We start from the raw sequence: 21,701 nt of genomic DNA, 5'->3' as shown, positions 1-21,701 counted from the left end.
AAAAATTTCAAGATTTGCTTCTAAACTTCTATGCCTTGTAACATCCCCAAAAAATAAAATGTCATTCCAAAATGATCCAAACATGACGTAGACATATGGGGAATGTAAAGTAATAACTATTTTTGTAGGTATTACTATGTATTATAGAAGTAGAGAAATTGAAACTTGGAAATTTGCTAATTTTTCTAAATTTTTGGTCAATTTGGTATTTTTTTTATAAATAAAATTGATTTTTTTTTACTCCGTTTTACCAGTGTCAGGAAGTACAATATGTGACGAAAAAACTATCTCAGAATGGCCTAGATAAGTCAAAGCGTTTTAAAGTTATCACCACATAAAGTGACACAGATCAGATTTGCAAAAAATGGCCTGGTTCTTAAGGTGAAATATGGCCTTAAGGGGTTAAAACTGTAATAATTCCTCCCTATCCTTTTCCTACACTATTAATGCTCTTTCCCTGAACTTATAAATATTTTTTTTTGCACAATGAAGTTTTTCCTAGCACTGTCCCTAGCGCCTGTGCAATGGACGGGGTTCTACCAGGGGTCCCTTTAAGGTGTTATAAGAGTTTTTGTCATGACACCAATTGCATTTCAGCAACGAGGGATAGAATCTCGCTAAGTAGATGGTGATAGTGGAACCCAGGTGTAGGAATGCCAGAGTGGTATAAGGGTTGTCTATAGTGTCCCTTAGTGGTGTAGCACTTGTCACGGTGCTCCTACCTGGCGTGGTTGTCCGCAGCAGTGCAAATAGGGTTAATGGTTGATGAAGGGAGTGATGAAATAAATTGGTATAACGTAGAACAGCAGCTTTAATTGAATAAACTTGCCTCAGAAACAATCTTCAAGCTTTATCTGGGTTATCAGCAGGTTTTGGCATTAATTCTGGCCGGCAAACACATTCGGCTTTGCTACATCTGTACTCTTTAGCTCTGCTGTGCTGACAGGATTAAATAGAAACCTTTACTTTTCCCCTTCCCCATGACAGCACCTTAGAGAGATGGCTCCGCCCCAGGACAGGAAACCTGCAGCATAAAAAGGTGGAGCCACTCTCCCACCTCAGTGAGGTTTCCTGTCCTGGTACGGGAGCCTGCAGTTTGGTTTGTCCTGACCTGGGAGCCCTGGTAGTTACTGGAGGGTCAGTGACAACAGTTTTTTCTTACCTGCCTTAAAGATTCCTCCCCCACAGGTGTGGGGTTGAAGGAATATGAGAAAGCGGCGATGGTCGGGAGTCCGCAGCAGGCAGAAGGTGTCGGTCCCTCAGGTGAGGAGGACCGCACCACCGTGGAGAGTGTGGCCAGAAGGCCCCAGCGTAAGCTCAGACCAGCCAGGACGCCACCCGAAGCAGGAGCACTGTGATGGCGTCATACAGGAAGTCCATGCGCTCCACGGCCGTGCGCTTCTGGTCAGGTGACCTGAAGTTCGGCATTCCCGGCATCTTTAAAAAGTTATTAAGTATGGCAGCGATCCGGACGTGTGAGTCTTCTGCGGCGGCATTCAGGGTGTCGGAGTGAAGGTGATAGACAGCAGAAGTTCTGTCCCAAGTGGTGTCCGTGGCGTGGTGGGTCTGCAGGATACACTGGATCTCTCAGGTGAGAGGGGCACTCTGGTGGCACATGGTAACTATTTGCAATGTTGATTGTATGCAGGGTTACCTACTATTATGGAAGAGGAAAGGAGGTCTGAAGGCGCAGACATTGAGATCCTGCCGCCGGTATTGTGAGTTCTAATGTTTGGTCCTTAAAGGGTTAAGGCTGTTTCCTTAGATATGAATATGTTTCCTTTTCTTAGGCTGTGCCTTAAAAAGTGGTGGCCAAGAAAATGAATAAGGAATGCCCTATCTGCAAATGTTCGCTGATATCTTCATATGCTAAGAAGCTCTGTCAGCAGTGGATTTAAAAAACGGTGGCGGAAGAGACTCGTCTGGAGTGGATGCCTTCCTCCAGAGATGGGACTTCCCTCTAGGATATGCCTTTCCCCCTCTACAGTTAATTCCACAAGTGATAAGGTAGATCAGGTACGAGGAAGCGAGAATGATTCTAATAGCGCCCTTCTGGCCGAAGAGGGCATAGTTTTCCCTTTTGAGAGCCATGTCAGACCCATAGATTCTGCCAGGGATCTCAAACCTGGAGGGTTGGTGAGATTCCCCCTTTTATGTCTGTCCGAGAGGATAGGGTAGTGCTGAGACCAGATCCCGGTTTTATGCCGAAAGTCCCTTCTAGGTCAAATAGGGCTCAGGAGGTAGTTCTTCCAGCTTTCTTTTCATAACCGAAAGATGACAGAGAGAAGGAGCTGCATTCCCTTGATGTCAAGAGGCGTATTTTGCAGTATCTGGCAGTAACTAAAGATTGGAGAAAATCTTCTGCCTTATTTGTACTATTCGGTGGGGTTAGGAAAGGTAATACGGCCTCTAAGGCATCTATTGCCCGCTGGATCAGAGAAGCTATATCCCTGGCATATTCAGTATCTGGTGTTTCTCCTCCTGTTCCTGTGAGGGCACACTCCACGAGGGCGGTGTCTACTTCCTGGGCGGAAAGGGCCATCGTATCCATAGAACAGATTTGTCAGGCAGCTACCTGGTCTTCTCTGTCCACTTTCTATAAGCACTACAGGCTTCAGCTTGATTCTATTTCTGACCTACTCTTTGGCACAAAGGTCTCGGGCACTGTCACATACCCTGAGGATGATCTCTGAAATCTCTATCTAAGGTGCTGTCGTGGGGGAGGGGAAAAATGATGATTACACTTACCAGTAATCGGATTTTCCTGATCCTACGAGAGCACCTCTTTATTCCCTCCCTTTTGGTGTGGGGCTGTGTGTTCACGGGTGTCGCAAAACAAAAAAAAGTGTATATATGTATAAGATCTAAACTAATGTAAGGGGGAGTCCCTCTCATGCTCTGGAAACTCACTGAGGTGGGAGAGTGGCTCCACCTTTTTATGCTGCAGGTTTCCTGTCCTGGGGGCGGAGCCATCTCTCTAAGGTGCTGTCGTGGGGTCAGGAAAATCCCATTACCGGTAAGCGTAAGCATCATTTTCTGCTGCACTTTACTCTCTGTAGTCTGGTCTGTCTTTATCTCTATCCAGGGAAGTATCTCCTGGCTTGTGAGGCTTGCAAATTGGGCCTGTATGCCCAGCAGGTATTAAAATGTGCTCTATTGACTTGCACATACACTTCCCCTTGAAGGGATTCGACTAGACTGACCTTCACAACTGAACAACTCCCTCTCTACAGAGGGCTAGAATGGACAAACAAGTTCTATTCTAGGCAAACTAGCACTGCCATATATGCCGCCATCTGTTTGTGCGCCAGGTACATTACATTACACATAACAGTTGCATAGAAATCAATACACATATTTTTCAGGGTCTGGAAATAAGTGGTTTGATGACATTATATTAACCCTAGCAGATTGTAGAGGGGCACAAAAGGTGGTAATGCTACTCTGGGGAGTTACATTCCTCGGCACTTAAGAGTCAACCCGCCCTCGGCTTGTGCTCAGGGTGTGCTCTAAGGGCACACAAGGAAAGTTAGAGTGCTGCATGAGAATATAGACTATTACTGACGAATATAGCAATGGCTACCACTAGACACCGCATGAGTAGGGTCTCTATTCACTGTTCTCCCTCTCGGTATAACCAGAGAACACAAAAAGTCTGCATAAAACGTTCATTCCTGACTTTCTTTTGAATATACTGAGCACTAGTACCAAAGAAAGCATGGGGGTGTCTTCGCTCTGTAATCCCACCACTATGCAATGAAATGCCCGCAAAAAGAAGGGTGGCTTCATCCAGTAATCCCTTCCTGTTAAATAATATGTGAGATAAAATTAATTGCTATTTAATATAAAGGCTTTATTACACTAAACACTGACACCATCAATAGTAATGTACATGGACGATGGGAGGTCTGTATGTGGACATTTGAAGTCTCCATATATGACAAAGTAAAAGCACATACAATAGTAAGACACACCTATATCTATTTGCTATTGCGATTGAGCCCCTGGCAACTATAATAAGAAATGATAGGGAGTTTAAGGGTTTTCAATATGCGGAAGGAGAAGAAAAACTGTTAATTTACGCGGACGATATTTTATTATTTATGCACAATACTGGGGATCAGTTTAATAGAGTGATAGATATAATAGATATATTTTTTTTTTTCTGGATTAAATATTAATTGGGGGAAATCACATATGCTGATACTAGGAGATGCACAAACACAGGGAGACTTAAAAGGAACCTGTCACCTGGGATTTTGGGTGTAGAGCTGAGGACATGGGTTGCTAGATGGCCGCTAGCACATCCGCAATGTCCAGTCCACATAGCTCTGTGTGCTTTTATTGTGTAAAAAAAAAAGGATTTGATACATATGCAAATTAACATAAAAGAGTCATATCTTACTAGTGTGACCAGAGAAGAGTCATATTTTCAAGCTCTGACTCATCTTAGGTTAATTTGCATATGTATCAAATCGGTTTTTATATACAATAAAAGCACACAGAGCTATGGGGACTGGGTATTGCGGATGTGCTAGCGGCCTTCTAGCAACCCATGTCCTCAGCTCTATACCCAAAATCCCAGTGACAGGTTCCCTTTAAGGGTTCATGTGCTCGAAAAACACGAGAATTTTAAATATTTAGGCATACAAATTTCTGGAAATATAGAAGAATATGAAAAACTAAATGTACTCCCCCTAATAAAAGAACTTAGAACCAAAATACACATTTGGAAAAGATTACCAATGTCAATACAGGGTCGGGTAAATCTAATAAAAATGTTTTTTCTCCCAAAAATACTCTACGTCCTGCAAAATGCCCCATTGAGGCTACCGCAGAATATTTTTAAGTTATTAGATAGCCTAATGGGGGATTTTATTTGGAAGGGCACTATTCCTAGGATAAAGAAAGAGGTGCTCCAGCTCCCAGTGAGAGAGGGTGGACTAGCTGTCCCGAACTGTTTTTTTTATTTATTATTTAATGACACAATATGGTCATATAAAAGGTAGCTTAAGCGGTTCAGTGGGTAGGCAGGAACTAAATAGATTGGGATGGAAAGAGGAATGGAATCACTTAGAGGTGGTGGAATCAGGTGTACTGGGGAAAAATAACACAGGAAATAGGATATTAAATTCATTGGACTATATATGGGTGGAATTAAAAGAATATTAGAGATTAACCTCCCTGACGGTATTCCCGAGCGTGACTCAGGGTTAATTTTCGCTGCCAGAAGCGGTAACCCCGAGTCACGCTCGGGGTACATTGCAGAGGGTGGAGCGGGTGTCCTTACCTAATCCCGGCGATCCAGCGATGTTCCCCGCTGTGATCGCCGGTGAGAGCCCCGGCGGATGTCTCATCTCTCTTCCTGGTTCCGTCTCTGTGAGCCGCAGCGCCTCACAGAGGCGGAACTGGGCGGGAGATTCAAAAAAAAATACATTGTATAAAAGTCAAACACACACATAAAGTTAGGTGATACAGTGGAATCCTGTCAGATTAAACTATCACCTCAGATTTGATAGATATGACATCTGATCATTCTACACTGCCCTGGCTGCCCTTTTAGCTGTTTTTTCTAAGCAAAAAAAAAATATAATTTTTTTTTTATTTTTTACCATGGCATCAAAGCGTCACTTTAGCATCACCAAAGCGGGTTTGCATCAGATAAGTGACAGCGACACAGAGCCCCTCGCAGAATTGAGCGACAGCGATAGCGATTCGTGGAAAGATTCGTCATCCGACTCTGACACTGACCAGAGAAGTGGCGACAGCGACGAATCTGCACTTGAGCTCAGTGAGGTGCGCTCGTGGTGCCCTATTGATTGCGGTATGGATGCAGTACCACCGCCAAGATTCCCGTTTACAGGATCGCCTGGGATGAAGGTAGACGTTGATCACAATGATCCTTTGGCGTACCTAAAATTATTTCTGACGGATGACGTCATTGAAAAGATTGTCACGGAGACAAACCGCTACAAAGAGCAGCAATCCACTACTCTGCACAGCAAGTTTTCCAGAACCAGAAAGTGGGAACCGGTGAGTAAGGAGGACATATGGAAATTTCTGGGGCTAATACTTCTTCAGGGGGTGGTGGGGAAACCCCTGCAGAAATGGTACTGGACTACCAATAAATTGCTGGCAACCCCATTTTTTGGCACCATCATGTCCGAGTACCGATTTTCCCTCATAATGAAGAATTTACACTTCACCAACAATGAGGAATTTGACGAAGCCACACATCCAGCGCCAAAACTGAAGAAGATCTGGGAAGTATTCCAAATGATCATAACCAATTTCCAGCAGGCCTATGTGCCAGACAGAGACATCAGCATTGATGAAAGTCTGATGGCTTACAAAGGACGCCTCAGCTGGATTCAATACATTGCATCCAAGAGAGCGCGGTTTGGAATAAAATCCTATATGCTCTGCGAGTCTACAACTGGCTATATATGGAATTCCATCATATACACCGGCAAAGGAACACAATTCAACCCCAGGTACAGCGGCTATGGGATGGCAACGTCATCAGTCCTTTCACTGCTTGAACCATTGCTCAGTCAGGGGTATTGTGTGACAACAGACAACTTTTACACGTCGCCTGAGCTGTATGAGTTTCTACTAAAAAACAAGACTGACGCATATGGAACCGTTAGGGCCAACCGACGTGGCCTGCCATGTATGTTTTCCAAGAAAAAACTGAAAACAGGAGAAATGGTGGCCTGGCAGAAAAGAAAGATGATGGCAATGCGTTGGCGTGACAAAAAAGACGTGTGCCTAATGAGTACAGTACATAACACCTCCACTACCACGGTCCACACAAGAGGTGGGAAAGATGTCATAAAGCCACAACTTGTGATCGACTATAACAACACCATGGGAGGAGTCGATAGAGCCGATCAGGCGATGACATTCTATCCAGCTATGCGGAAGCAACAAAAAAAATACTACAAAAAAATATTCAGGCATCTCCTGGAACAATGTCTGTGGAATGCCTATATACTGCACGGAGGAAAGAGTGACAAGCCTCTTGTTCACTCTGACTTCATCTGGAAGGTGGCGAAGCAGATTTTTGTGAACTACCAAACGCCATCAGTGGCCGTGAACAGATCTGGACGTCGCGCTGTTGACGTTGTAAACCCAGAGAGGCTGACTGGTCGTCACTTTATGGATTACATCCCGCCAAGCGCAAAAAAGGCAGCACCTACAAGGATGTGTGTAGTTTGCTGCTCAAAGCGAGATGGAAATGGAAAAAAAATCCGAAAGGAAACCAGGTTCCATTGCCCTGATTGTGACGTTGGTCTATGTGCAGTCCCATGTTTCAAAATTTACCACACCCAGGATGTTTACTGAATTTTCTTTTGTTTGACAAATTTCATTATTTATTACATTACTGAATAAAATTATATTATTTATTAGATTATAACTCATGATTTTATTTTTTCGAACTTTATCACATCTGAGAGGTCTACTAGAGTTTTCTTTGGTCAGGTTTAAGTAAGTAATTACTAAGAATTGCAGGCCTACAATACATAACACCAAATTTCCATGCAAAAAAATGGTACCGCTTTTGGAACAAAATTCCTGACATAATCATACCGCCAGGGAGGTTAAAGGGTTTTTGCATTTTACACTTATTTGGAAAAATTTCAATTTAAAGGAACTGCAAACAATTGGGATCTATATAGACTGGGAAAAAAAAGGGATGAAATATTTTGGCCATATATTTGAACAGGATAAACTGAAAGACTTTAATACATTGGCTAGGGAGTTTGGGATCCCCCAAAGGGATATATATAAATATTTTCAGCTTAGGAATGCGTTGCGGACAGTGGAGCAGGATGATAAATATAGAAGGGAAAAATCAGATAGATTATATAAATTTACTGATGGGGGTGAAAGAGGAGGGATAACCGCAAAAAGATACAGGATTTTGATGGAGGGAAAGAAAAAACGGATTACAATACTTGCCAGGAGAAAATGGGAAAACGAACTACAATCTTTTACAGAAGAGAAATGGAATGACGCTCTTAGAAGTTATGCTAGCGTCTCGGATAGGGGCTCACATAAGATTTCACAGTTTTTTATAGTTCATAGGTTACATCGGTCCCCATGGATGTTATAAGAATGGGTGTGAGAGCCTCGGACAAGTGCCCAAAATGTAGGGGACAGAATGCTGATTTAATACATTGTTTCTGGAGATGTCCCAGATTGTTCAGATATTGGACAGAAATAGCAGAGACTGTATTTCTATTTTTGAAGGTCCAACTATCCGAAGATCCAGTAGCTTGTATATTAGGGGCAACTGAACATCTGAAGGTAAATAAAAATATATGGTTGGTTTTGACCAAAGTATTATTCCAAGCTAGACTCCGTATACTTAAGAAATGGGTAAAGGTAGACCCTCCGACAGCGGGACAGTGGAGAAAAGCAGTTGACAACTTGATTAAAGAACAACAGGTCATGGTGGGCCATAGCAAAAAATCAAAGTATGGAAAGAATGGTTACTTAAGGGCTGGACAGGGATTTTTTTTTTTTTTTTTGCGCCCCCCTCCCTCTCCCTAAGGGTGGTGGGTGGGTAAGGGAAAATAGCTTTTTAAGCACAGAAAATTTAGCTGTTCTGATAAACCTGAAACTGTAATTATTGTTAATACAGATTTTTCTATTGTTGAAATGATGTCTTTTGGGTACAAATGTACATGTCTTTATGAAATTGAAATAAATAATTCAAATAAATAAAAAGAAAAGACACACCTATATCTATGGTATAAATGATTGACAGAGACAGACAAGGGGTCATCGTCTTTTCACTCTCACGTCTGTTGGGGATTGTTGTTTAGTGATGGATGAACAACGGCCGTGATGATTCGCAAACGCGGGTTCGCGATCAAATATTCGCGAACCGCGCGTTCGTGGCGGATCCCATTTACTTTAATGGCAGGCAAACCTGAAAAACCTTCAGGTCATATTTGCAGCGAGCAAAAACTTACTAGAAGTGCACAAATAGTCTTACAACATGGACAGTGACATACCAGAGGGGGATCAATGGCAAAAATTCCCACAAAAAAATATGTATTTTAATCATGGGCCATTTTTATGCATCTTAAAGTGAAACTCTTAAAAATGTGCCCTGCTGGAGCCTAGCATATTTTTTTTAGGCCACGGGAGTACAGGCCCCAAAAATTAGGCATTCACCTGACAGAAAAGAACAAGTGATTATGTTTCTGGAGGTACATTAGGCGGTCACTGGATAACAATTTTACTGTAGGCCAGTGGAGTACAGAACCCAAAAATTAGGCATTCACCTGACAGAAAAGAACTTGTGATTATGTGGACAGAGGTACATTAGGCGGTCACTGAATAACAATTTTACTGTAGGCCAGTGGAGTACAGGTCCCAGAAATTAGGCATTCACCTGACAGAAAAGAACAAGTGATTATGTGGATAGAGGTACATTAGGCGGTCACTGGATAACGATTTTACTGTAGGCCAGTGAAGTACAGAACCCAAAAATTAGGCATTCACCTGACAGAAAAGAACTTGTGATTATGTGGCTGGAGGTACATTAGGCAGTCTCTGAATAACAATTTTACTGTAGGCCAGTGGAGTACAGGTCCCAGAAATTAGGCATTCACCTGACAGAAAAGAACAAGTGATTATGTGGATAGAGGTACATTAGGCGGTCACTGGATAACGATTTTACTGTAGGCCAGTGAAGTACAGAACCCAAAAATTTGGCATTCACCTGACAGAAAAGAACTTGTGATTATGTGGCTGGAGGTACATTAGGCAGTCACTGAATAACAATTTTACTGTAGGCCAGTGGAGTACAGGTCCCAGAAATTAGGCATTCACCTGACAGAAAAGAACAAGTGATTATGTGGATAGAGGTACATTAGGCGGTCACTGGATAATGATTTTACTGTAGGCCAGTGGAGTACAGAACCCAAAAATGAGGCATTCACCTGACAGAAAAGAACTTGTGATTATGTGGCTGGAGGTACATTAGGCAGTCGCTGAATAACAATTTTACTGTAGGCCAGTGGAGTAGTGGTCCCAAAAATTAGACATTCACCTGATAGAAAAGAACAAGTGATTATGTGGATATAGGTACATTAGGCGGTCATTGAATAGCAATTTTACTGTAGGCCAGTACAGGCCCCAAAAATGTGGCATTCACCTGACGCCTATTATGCCCCTGTATATACATAAGACAAGGACCATTCTTTGTTCTGGGTGGTGGCGAATAAGTGTGGGCTGGCATGAGGAAATTCAATTACACATGGTCGTCACAGGTGTTGAATTCCTCCAAAATCCATGCCTTATTCATTTTTAGAAATGGGAGCTAGTCCACACTGTCATGAGCTCGGTGAGTGCGCTTATCGGTCATGATCCCCCTGCTGCTCTGAACGTCCTTTTGGACAGGACACTCGACGAGGGGCAAGCCAAGAGTTCCATGTCAAATTCTGCCAGCTCTGGCCACAGGTCAAGCCTGTGCACCCAATAGTCCAAGGGTTCCTCGATTCTCAGAGCATCCACATCGTCCATTAACCCGAGGTAGTCGGACACCATTCTGTCTAGGCGTTTCCTGAGGTTGGATCCGGAGGGTGGCTGCCGATGGGTTGGCTGCAAGAATGATCTCATAACCGAAGTGACCAACACATCTTCAAACCACCGTCTTCTTGAAGGCGTGGTAGGAATGATACCCGCACCTGTTTCACTGTGGGTAGAAATTCCTCTGGCAGCACCTGCAACAGCAGAATGCAGCACCTCTCGCAGCAAGGCCTGGAAATGCTGCATTCTGACAGCCCTCTGTGATGCTGGTAACATGTCTGCCATTTTGTGTTTGTACCTTGCCACCTAGTACTGGTCCTTGCCCTTTATGCTTTTTATACGGGGGTCCCTCTTTGAACTCTGAAGCATGAAGGCCCCCATTTTCACTAAATTGGAAGCGGTGGAGCGCCCTGGCTCCTGCTCATCACCCAGGAGAATGTCATCCTCTATCTCCTCCCCCCAGCCACGGACAACACCGGGGATCCCCGAAAACTTTGAAGCCCCCTCAAAGCCTGCTCTTCTTGCTCCTCCTCCTCCTCTTCCTCCTCCCCCCAGCCACCATCCTCCTCTGACACCTCTTCAGACTCCTGCTGACTTGTCTCAGACGGAGACGCCCCCTCTGAGAATTTTTTCAGCATTGAGACATCCTCATCTTCCAGCTCCTGCTCCTTGACGGCTTGATCAATGACATAATGCAATGCATGCTCCAGAAAGAAGGTGTAAGGTACGATGTCATTGATTGTGCCCTGGCAGCGACTTACCTCATCAAATGGCTGCAGATGTCTGCATACATCGAACATGAACAGCCACTGGAGAGGTGAAAAGAAACCAAGCTCCCCAGAACCTGTCCTGCCGCAGAGTTCGTACAGGTAGTCATTAACAGAACATTGCAGCTGGAGCAGCTTATCAAGCATATACAAGGTGGAGTTCCAGCACGTCGGGTTGTCACAAATCAGACGTCTGAAGGGCAGGTGGTGTCGCAGCTGAATGCCAGCAAGGCGAGCCATGCCGTGTAAGATCTTCTAAAATGGTCAAAGATTTTCCTGGCCTGTCGCAAGACGTCCTGGACCCCGAAGAATTTGGCAAAAAATCGCTGCACTAATAAGTTTAGGATGTGTGCCATGCACGGTACGTGTGTCATTTTGCCCTATTTCAGCACGCTCAGCAGATTGGCACCGCTGCCGCACACCACTTTACCAACTGTCAAATTGAGCAGGGTTAGCCACTGATCGACCTGTGACAGCAGAGCTGAAAGGAGTGCAGGACAGGTGTGGCTTCTGGCTTCCAGGCACAACAGCCGTAGCACAGCATGGCAACGTCTTACCTGGCACGTCGAATAGGTTCTGGGGAGCTGGGGGTGCAGTGGAAGAGGTGGTAGCAGTGAAAAGGAAGAGTCAGCCGAGGAGGAGACGGAGCATGGAGTAGGAGGAGGAGAAGAAGAGGCAGGCCTGTATACAATCCGTGGTGGTAGCACCAAATCCACACGGGAGCCACGGGTTACATGCTTGATGGCCGTCAAAAGGTTCACCCAGTGGGCAGTAAAAGTTATGTACCTTCCTTGCCGTGTTTGCTAGACCACTTGTCTGTGGTCAGATGTATCTTGGCACTGACACAGATATATTATCTTGCCGCTGAACGTGGCCATATAGTTCAGGGATGCCATTCTCGGATAAATATTTCCTTCCAGGGACCTTCCATTGTGGTGTGCTAATGGCCACAAATTTTCTGAAGGCCTCAGAGTTCACCAATTTATATGGCAGTAGTTGGCGGACTAGCAGTTCCGTCAAGCCAGCGGTCAGCCGTTGGGCAAGAGGGTTATCCGGCATCATCGACTTTTTATGTTCGAACATTTGGGCCACAGAAGCCTGCCTTCTGCCAGATCAACGTGATGGTGGCACGGTGGAAGGTGGAGTGGAGGAGAAATAGGAGGAGAGAGGAGTAGGAGAAGAGGCAGGACGTGGAGCGCCGCAAGTGTGGCTTTGTGGGTTCTGACGGCGTTGCTCACACTGGGCTCGGAGATGGGAGACCAGGTGCCTTCTTAAGGCGGTCATGCCTAGGTGAGTGTTGGGCTTACCACAATTTATGCAGCACACGCTGCAGATGGCAGCACTATTATCAGCAGCTGAAACTGAAGCCCACACTGCGGAGCCATATGCCGGCGTCCTGGGAACTCAAGATTTGACCGTGCATGGTGGATGGCTCGCTCCAGATACATTTGCAGTCTGCTTTTTGCATTCTGTGCACTGCAAGTTCTGCCTGCTTCTCCTCCTTCTCCTCCCTATCTGCTGCTCCATCTCTCCCTTTGAACTCCCCTCCTCTTCCTCTCTTGTGGGCACCCACGTGACATCTATCGACACGTCATCATCGTCGCCTTCACCACCACTGACATTGGAGAGCCAGAGTAGGCTGCAACAGCGTTGACCACCCTCCCTTTGCTGATCTGTGTACTGTCATCACACCACTGGGTGGTGTTACAGAGGATGAGGAGTTTGCAGAAGCGGAAGGCTGAGTGAGCCACTCAACCAACTCTGGTGTATCCTTTGATGTAATCGCACGCACCTTCTCTAACTTCCCACTTAGGCTCCGGCCTGGTGCACCTGCCCGACCCCTAATACTCCTGTAGAATGGCCTTCTTCTTCCTCTGCCTATAATTTTCAAAATAACATTGTGCCAAAGTCCCTAGAGAAGAGCAGTATTTGTGGAAGCAGGTACATTGCAGGCCTCAATCAGTATTTGGTGGAAGCAAATATATCAATCCCCTTAATCAGTATTTTGTGGAAGTAGGTGTATCGCAGGCCTCAATCAATATTTGTTTTAAGCAGGTATATATATTCCCTTTATTACTATATTGTGGAAGCAGGAATATAGAACCCCTCAATCTTAATTTTGTGGAAGCAGGTATATCAAAACCCTTATTCAGTATTTTGTGCAAGCAGGTATATTGCACCCCTCAATCATTATTTTGTGGAAACAGGTATATACAAACCCCTTATTCATTATTTTGTGGAAGCAGGTATAACACCCTCTTTAATCAGAATTTTGTGGAAGCAGGTATATTACACCCCTTAATCAGTATTTTGTTAAAGCAAGTATATAGAACCCCTTAATCAATATTTTGTGTAAGCAGGTACATCGCACCCTTTAATCTGTATTTTATGGAAGCAGGTATCTCGCAGGCCTCAGTCAGTATTTGGTGGAAGCAGATATATCGCAAACCTTAATCTGTATTTTGTCGAAGTAGGTATATCAAACCCCTTATTCAGTATTTTCTGGAAGCAGGTATATCAAACCCCTTAATCAGTATTCTGTGGAAGCAGGTATATCGAACCCCTCAATCAGTAGTTTGTGGAAGCAGGTATTTCAAACTCCTTAATCAATATTTGGTGGAAGCAGGTATATCGCACCCCTCAATCTGTATTTTGTGGAAGCAGGTATATCAAACCCCAGTATTTTGCGGAAGCAGGTATATCGCACCCTTAAATCGTTATTTTGTAGAAGCAGGTGTATCGCAGGCCTCAATCAGTATTTGGTGGAAGCAGGTATATCGCAACTCTTATTTTGTAGAAGCAGGTATGTAGCATCCCTCAATCAGTATTTTGTGGAAGCAGGTATATAGAATTATTATTTTTTTATATTTTGCGGAAGCAGGTATATCGCACCGATATACCTGCTTCCGCAAAATATAAAAAAATAATAATTCTATATACCTGCTTCCACAAAATACTGATTGAGGGATGCTACATACCTGCTTCTACAAAATAAGAGTTGCGATATACCTGCTTCCACCAAATACTGATTGAGGCCTGCGATACACCTGCTTCTACAAAATAACGATTTAAGGGTGCGATATACCTGCTTCCGCAAAATACTGGGGTTTGATATACCTGCTTCCACAAAATACAGATTGAGGGGTGCGATATACCTGCTTCCACCAAATATTGATTAACTGCTTCCACAAAATACTGCCCTCAATCAGTATTTTGTGGAAGCAGTTATATCAAACCCCTTAATCAGTACTTTTGTGGAAGCAGGTGTATCCCAGGCCTCAATCAGTATTTGGTGGAAGCAGGTATATCAAAATCCTTTAATTGGTATTTTGTGGAAACAGGTATATAGAAACCCTTAATCAGTATTTTGTGGAAGCGGGTGTATCGCAGGCCTTAATCAATATTTGGTGGAAGCAGGTATATCAATTCTCTTAATCAGTATTTTGTGGAAGCAGGTGTATCGCAGGCCTCAATCAATATTTGGTGGAAGCAGATGTATCAATCCCCTTAATCAGTATTTTGTGGAAGCAGGTGTATCACAGGCCTCAATCAATATTTTGTGGAAGCAGGTGTATCAATCCCCTTAATCAGTATTTTGTAGAAGCAGGTGTATTGCAGGCCTCAATCAGTATTTGGTGGAAGCAGGTATATTAAAACCCTTTAATCAGTATTTTGTGGAAGCAGGTATATAGAACCCCTTAATCAATATTTGGTGGAAGCAGGTATATCACACCCCTCAATCAATATTTTGTGGATGCAGGTATATCAAACCCTTTAATTAGTATTTTGTGGAAGCAGCTATATCGCACCCCTCAATTAGTATGTTGTGGAATTAGGTATATCAAACCCCTTAATCAGTTTTTTGCGGAAGTAGGTATATCTTAGGCCTCAATCAATATTTGGTGAAAGCAGGTATTTCAATCCCTCTAACCAGTATTTTGTGTAAGCAGGTACATTGCACCCTTCCATCTGTATTTTATGGAAGCAGGTATCTCGCAGGCCTCAATCAGTATTTGGTGGAAGCAGATATAGTGCAAACCTTAATCTGTATTTTGTCGAAGTAGGTATATCAAACCCCTTATTCAGTATTTTGTAGAAGCAGGTATATTGCACCCCTCTTTCAGTATTTTGTGGAAGCAGGTATATCAAACCCCTTAATCAGTATTTTGTGGAAGCAGGTATATCGCCCCCCTCTTTCAGTATTTTGTGGAAGCAGGTATATCAAACCCCTTATTCAGTATTTTGTGGAAGCAGGTATATCACACCCCTCAATTAGTAGTTTGTGGAAGCAGGTATTCAGAACCCCTTAATCAATAGTTGGTGGAAGCAGGTATATCACACCCCTCAATCTGTATTTTGCGGAAGCAGGTATATTGCTGCCCTCAATCGTTATTTTGTAGAAGCAGGTGTATCGCAGGCCTCAATCAGTATTTGGTGGAAGCAGGTATAATGCAACTGTCACGGGGTAGCGTCACGGGAATTTGGGCCCCTTTACGCACCTAGGCTGCAAAAAAGTGTCACACATGTGGTATCGCCGTACTCAGAAGAAGTAGGGCAATGTGTTTTGGGGTGTATTTTTACATATACCCATGCTGGGTGAGAGAAATATCTCTGTAAATTGACAACTTTGTATAAAAAAAATTATAAAGTTGTCATTTACAGAGATATTTCTCACACACAGTATAGGTATATGTAAAAATACACCCCAAAACACATTGTACTACTTCTTCTGAGTACGGCGATACCACATGTGTGACACTTTTTTGCAGCCTAGGTGCACAAAGGGGCCCAAATTCCAATGAGTACCTTTAGGATTTCACAGGGCATTTTTACGCATTTGGATTCCGTGAGGTATGGTAAGTTCATGTAAGATTTTATTTTTTGTCACAAGTTAGTGGAATATGAGACTTTGTAAGGAAAAAAAAAAAAAAAAACAATTTCCGCTAACTTGTGCCAAAAAAAAAATCTTTTATGAACTCGCCATGGCCCTCAAAAGTGATCTTTATAGCGCCGTAGCGATTTTACGGTGTTTTTGCAGTGATCAGAATTTTTTTCATTTCTGTCACTGCGGTGTGGCGGACTGAACGCAAGTGTGGGCACAAGATCAGGCCTGATCGGGCGAACACTGCGTTTTTTGTAAAGCCTAAGGTGACCCTAATGTACTAATATAGATCTGATTGCGATCAGTCTTGATCACTTACAGATACTATATAGTACTAGTGCTGATTAGCGACAGCGATGACGCTAATCAGCGACTAATCAGTGACTGCGGTGCGGTGGGCTGGGTGCTAACTACCTAACAAGTAGCTAACTAACTGGCGGTGATAAGGGACCCTTACAGGGGGGTGATCAATGACAGGGGGGTGACAGGGGGTGATCAGGGAGTCTATATGGGGTGATCAGGGGTTAATAAGGGGTTAATAAGTGACAGGGGGGTGTAGTAATGTGTGTGTGGTGCTTGGTGTTACTTACAGAGCTGCCTGTGTCCTCTGGTGGTCGATCCAAGCAAAAGGGACCACCAGAGTAGCAGGTAGCAGGTATATCAGATGCTATTTACAAAATAGCGTCTGATATACCTATTTGATTGGTTATTTTAAAAATCTACAGCCTGCCAGCCAATGATCAGCGCTGGCAGGCTGTAGTTAAACTTGAATACTGCGCAATCCTGTGAACGAGCTCTCCTGTGAGCGCGCGTTCACAGGAAATCTCAGGTCTCACGAGATGAAGCCAATAGGCGTCACTGAGACCTGAGAGCGCTGCCGTCCGGACGCCTATCGGCGTTACCGTAACGGCAAGTGGTTAATCAGTATTTTGTGGAAGCAGGTATATAGTAGGCCTCAATCAATATTTTGTGGAAGCAGGTATATCAATCCCCTTAATCAGTATTTTGTGGAAGCAGGTGTATCGCAAGCCTCAATCAGTATTTGGTGGAAGCAGGTATATTATAACCCTTTAATCAGTATTTGGTGGAAGCAGGTATATCACACCCCTCAATCAGCATTTTGTGTAAGCAGGTGTATCGTAGGCCTCAATCAATATTTTGTGGAAGCAGGTGTATCAATCCCCTTAATCAGTATTTTGTAGAAGCAGGTGTATTGCAGGCCTCAATCAGTATTTGGTGGAAGCAGGTATATTAAAACCCTTTAATCAGTATTTTGTGGAAGCAGGTATATAGAACCCCTTAATCAATATTTGGTGGAAGCAGGTATATCACACCCCTCAATCAATATTTTGTGGATGCAGGTATATCAAACCCTTTAATTAGTATTTTGTGGAAGCAGCTATATCGCACCCCTCAATTAGTATGTTGTGGAATTAGGTATATCAAACCCCTTAATCAGTTTTTTGCGGAAGTAGGTATATCTTAGGCCTCAATCAATATTTGGTGAAAGCAGGTATTTCAATCCCTCTAACCAGTATTTTGTGTAAGCAGGTACATTGCACCCTTCCATCTGTATTTTATGGAAGCAGGTATCTCGCAGGCCTCAATCAGTATTTGGTGGAAGCAGATATAGTGCAAACCTTAATCTGTATTTTGTCGAAGTAGGTATATCAAACCCCTTATTCAGTATTTTGTAGAAGCAGGTATATTGCACCCCTCTTTCAGTATTTTGTGGAAGCAGGTATATCAAACCCCTTAATCAGTATTTTGTGGAAGCAGGTATATCGCCCCCCTCTTTCAGTATTTTGTGGAAGCAGGTATATCAAACCCCTTATTCAGTATTTTGTGGAAGCAGGTATATCACACCCCTCAATTAGTAGTTTGTGGAAGCAGGTATTCAGAACCCCTTAATCAATAGTTGGTGGAAGCAGGTATATCACACCCCTCAATCTGTATTTTGCGGAAGCAGGTATATTGCTGCCCTCAATCGTTATTTTGTAGAAGCAGGTGTATCGCAGGCCTCAATCAGTATTTGGTGGAAGCAGGTATAATGCAACTGTCACGGGGTAGCGTCACGGGAATTTGGGCCCCTTTACGCACCTAGGCTGCAAAAAAGTGTCACACATGTGGTATCGCCGTACTCAGAAGAAGTAGGGCAATGTGTTTTGGGGTGTATTTTTACATATACCCATGCTGGGTGAGAGAAATATCTCTGTAAATTGACAACTTTGTATAAAAAAAATTATAAAGTTGTCATTTACAGAGATATTTCTCACACACAGTATAGGTATATGTAAAAATACACCCCAAAACACATTGTACTACTTCTTCTGAGTACGGCGATACCACATGTGTGACACTTTTTTGCAGCCTAGGTGCACAAAGGGGCCCAAATTCCAATGAGTACCTTTAGGATTTCACAGGGCATTTTTACGCATTTGGATTCCGTGAGGTATGGTAAGTTCATGTAAGATTTTATTTTTTGTCACAAGTTAGTGGAATATGAGACTTTGTAAGGAAAAAAAAAAAAAAAAACAATTTCCGCTAACTTGTGCCAAAAAAAAAATCTTTTATGAACTCGCCATGGCCCTCAAAAGTGATCTTTATAGCGCCGTAGCGATTTTACGGTGTTTTTGCAGTGATCAGAATTTTTTTCATTTCTGTCACTGCGGTGTGGCGGACTGAACGCAAGTGTGGGCACAAGATCAGGCCTGATCGGGCGAACACTGCGTTTTTTGTAAAGCCTAAGGTGACCCTAATGTACTAATATAGATCTGATTGCGATCAGTCTTGATCACTTACAGATACTATATAGTACTAGTGCTGATTAGCGACAGCGATGACGCTAATCAGCGACTAATCAGTGACTGCGGTGCGGTGGGCTGGGTGCTAACTACCTAACAAGTAGCTAACTAACTGGCGGTGATAAGGGACCCTTACAGGGGGGTGATCAATGACAGGGGGGTGACAGGGGGTGATCAGGGAGTCTATATGGGGTGATCAGGGGTTAATAAGGGGTTAATAAGTGACAGGGGGGTGTAGTAATGTGTGTGTGGTGCTTGGTGTTACTTACAGAGCTGCCTGTGTCCTCTGGTGGTCGATCCAAGCAAAAGGGACCACCAGAGTAGCAGGTAGCAGGTATATCAGATGCTATTTACAAAATAGCGTCTGATATACCTATTTGATTGGTTATTTTAAAAATCTACAGCCTGCCAGCCAATGATCAGCGCTGGCAGGCTGTAGTTAAACTTGAATACTGCGCAATCCTGTGAACGAGCTCTCCTGTGAGCGCGCGTTCACAGGAAATCTCAGGTCTCACGAGATGAAGCCAATAGGCGTCACTGAGACCTGAGAGCGCTGCCGTCCGGACGCCTATCGGCGTTACCGTAACGGCAAGTGGTTAATCAGTATTTTGTGGAAGCAGGTATATAGTAGGCCTCAATCAATATTTTGTGGAAGCAGGTATATCAATCCCCTTAATCAGTATTTTGTGGAAGCAGGTGTATCGCAAGCCTCAATCAGTATTTGGTGGAAGCAGGTATATTATAACCCTTTAATCAGTATTTGGTGGAAGCAGGTATATCACACCCCTCAATCAGCATTTTGTGTAAGCAGGTGTATCGTAGGCCTCGATTAGAGTTTCGTGAAAGCAGTTATATAAAACCCCTTAATCAGTATTTTGTGGAAGCAGGTGTATCGCAGGCCTCAATCAATATTTGGTGGAAGCAGGTATATCAATCCCTTAATTAGTATTTTGTGGAGGCAAGTAAATCAATCCCCTTAATCAGTATTTAGTGGAAGCAGGTATATCAAAACCATTTAATCAGTATTTTGTGAAGCAGGTATATAGAACCCCTTAATCAATATTTGGTGGAAGCAGGTATGTTGAACCCCTCAATCAGTATTTTGAGGAAGCACGTATATCAAACCCCTTAATCAGTTTTTTGCAGAAGTAGGTATATCGCAGGCCTCAATCAATATTTTGTGGAAGCAGGTATCTCAATCTCTTTATTCAGTATTTTGTGGAAGCAGGTGTATCACAGGCCTCAATCAATATTTTGTGAAAGCAGGTATAGCGCACCCCTCAATAAGCATTTTGTGGAAGCAGGTGTATCGTAGGCCTCGATCAGAGTTTCGTGAAAGCAGTTATATCAAACCCCTTAATCAGTATTTTGTGGAAGCAGGTGTATTGCAGGCCTCAATCAATATTTGGTGGAAGCAGGTATATCAATCCCTTAATTAGTATTTTGTAGAAGCAAGTAAATCAATCCCCTTAATCAGTATTTGGTGTAAGCAGGTATATCAAAACCATTTAATCAGTATTTTGTGAAGCAGGTATATAGAACCCCATAATCAATATTTAGTGGAAGCAGGTATATTGAACCCCTCAATCAGTATTTTGAGGATGCAGGTATATCAAACCCCTTAATCAGTATTTTGAGGAAGCAGGTATATCGCACCCCTCAATCAGTTTTTTTGAAGAAGCAGGTATATAAAACCTATTAATCAATATTTGGTGGAAGCAGGTATATCACATGCCTTAATCAGTATTTTGTGGAAGCAGGTATATAGAACCCCTTAATCAATATTTTGTGGAAGCAGGTATATCACATCCTTCAATCTGTATTTAGTGGAAGCAGGTCTATCAAACCCCTTAATCAATATTTTGTGTAAGCAAGTACATCGCACCCTTCAATCTGTATTTTATGGAAGCAGGTATATTACCAGCCTCATTCAATATTTGGTGGAAGCAATTATATCGCACCCCTCAATCAGTATTTTGTGGAAGCAGGTATATCAAACCCATAAATCAGTATATTGTGGAAGCAGGTATTTTGCACTCCTTAATCCGTTTTTTGGGGGGCAACCGGTATATCACATCCATTGCAAATAGTTTTTCCAATAGCACTTGTCCCTCTATATATCTGCCGTATTGTAGAAGAACCACACACAACTGCTGCACAATACAAATGCACTATATACTTTCTATGTTAGAAAGTATATTATAGGCATATCACACCCCTCAATCAGTTTTTTTTTTTTGGGGGGGGGGGACAATAAGTATATCTCACCAGTTGCAATAGTTTGTTCCAATAGCGTTTGTCCCTCTATGTAGCTGTGGTATCGCAGCAGAACCGCACGCAACTGCTGCACTATACAAATGCACTATAATATACTTTGTATGTTAAAAAGTATATTATAGGTATATCACACCCATAAGTATATCATACCTATCGTTAGCACACTTATACCAGTCCTTAAAAGGTCTTTTGTGGCCCTATTAAATATCGTTTGGTGTCCCTAACAGTCTGTCCCTGCTCCACAAAGCAACCTCTCCCTACATTGGCAAAACACAGAATGAAAAAATGGCTGCCAGATCAAGTTCTGTTATAGGGTGTGGTTGTGTCCATGTGCTGAAACGTCTCAATTGGCTGTCCTGTCTCACCTGATATATGTGTCATCGGTCAAAGTTCATCGCAATGCAAAATCGCCATATGTTCGCA

Source organism: Bufo gargarizans, chromosome 2 (assembly GCF_014858855.1).
Source record: "Bufo gargarizans isolate SCDJY-AF-19 chromosome 2, ASM1485885v1, whole genome shotgun sequence".
NCBI lineage: Eukaryota > Metazoa > Chordata > Amphibia > Anura > Bufonidae > Bufo > Bufo gargarizans.
This window is presented reverse-complemented; position numbering follows the sequence as displayed.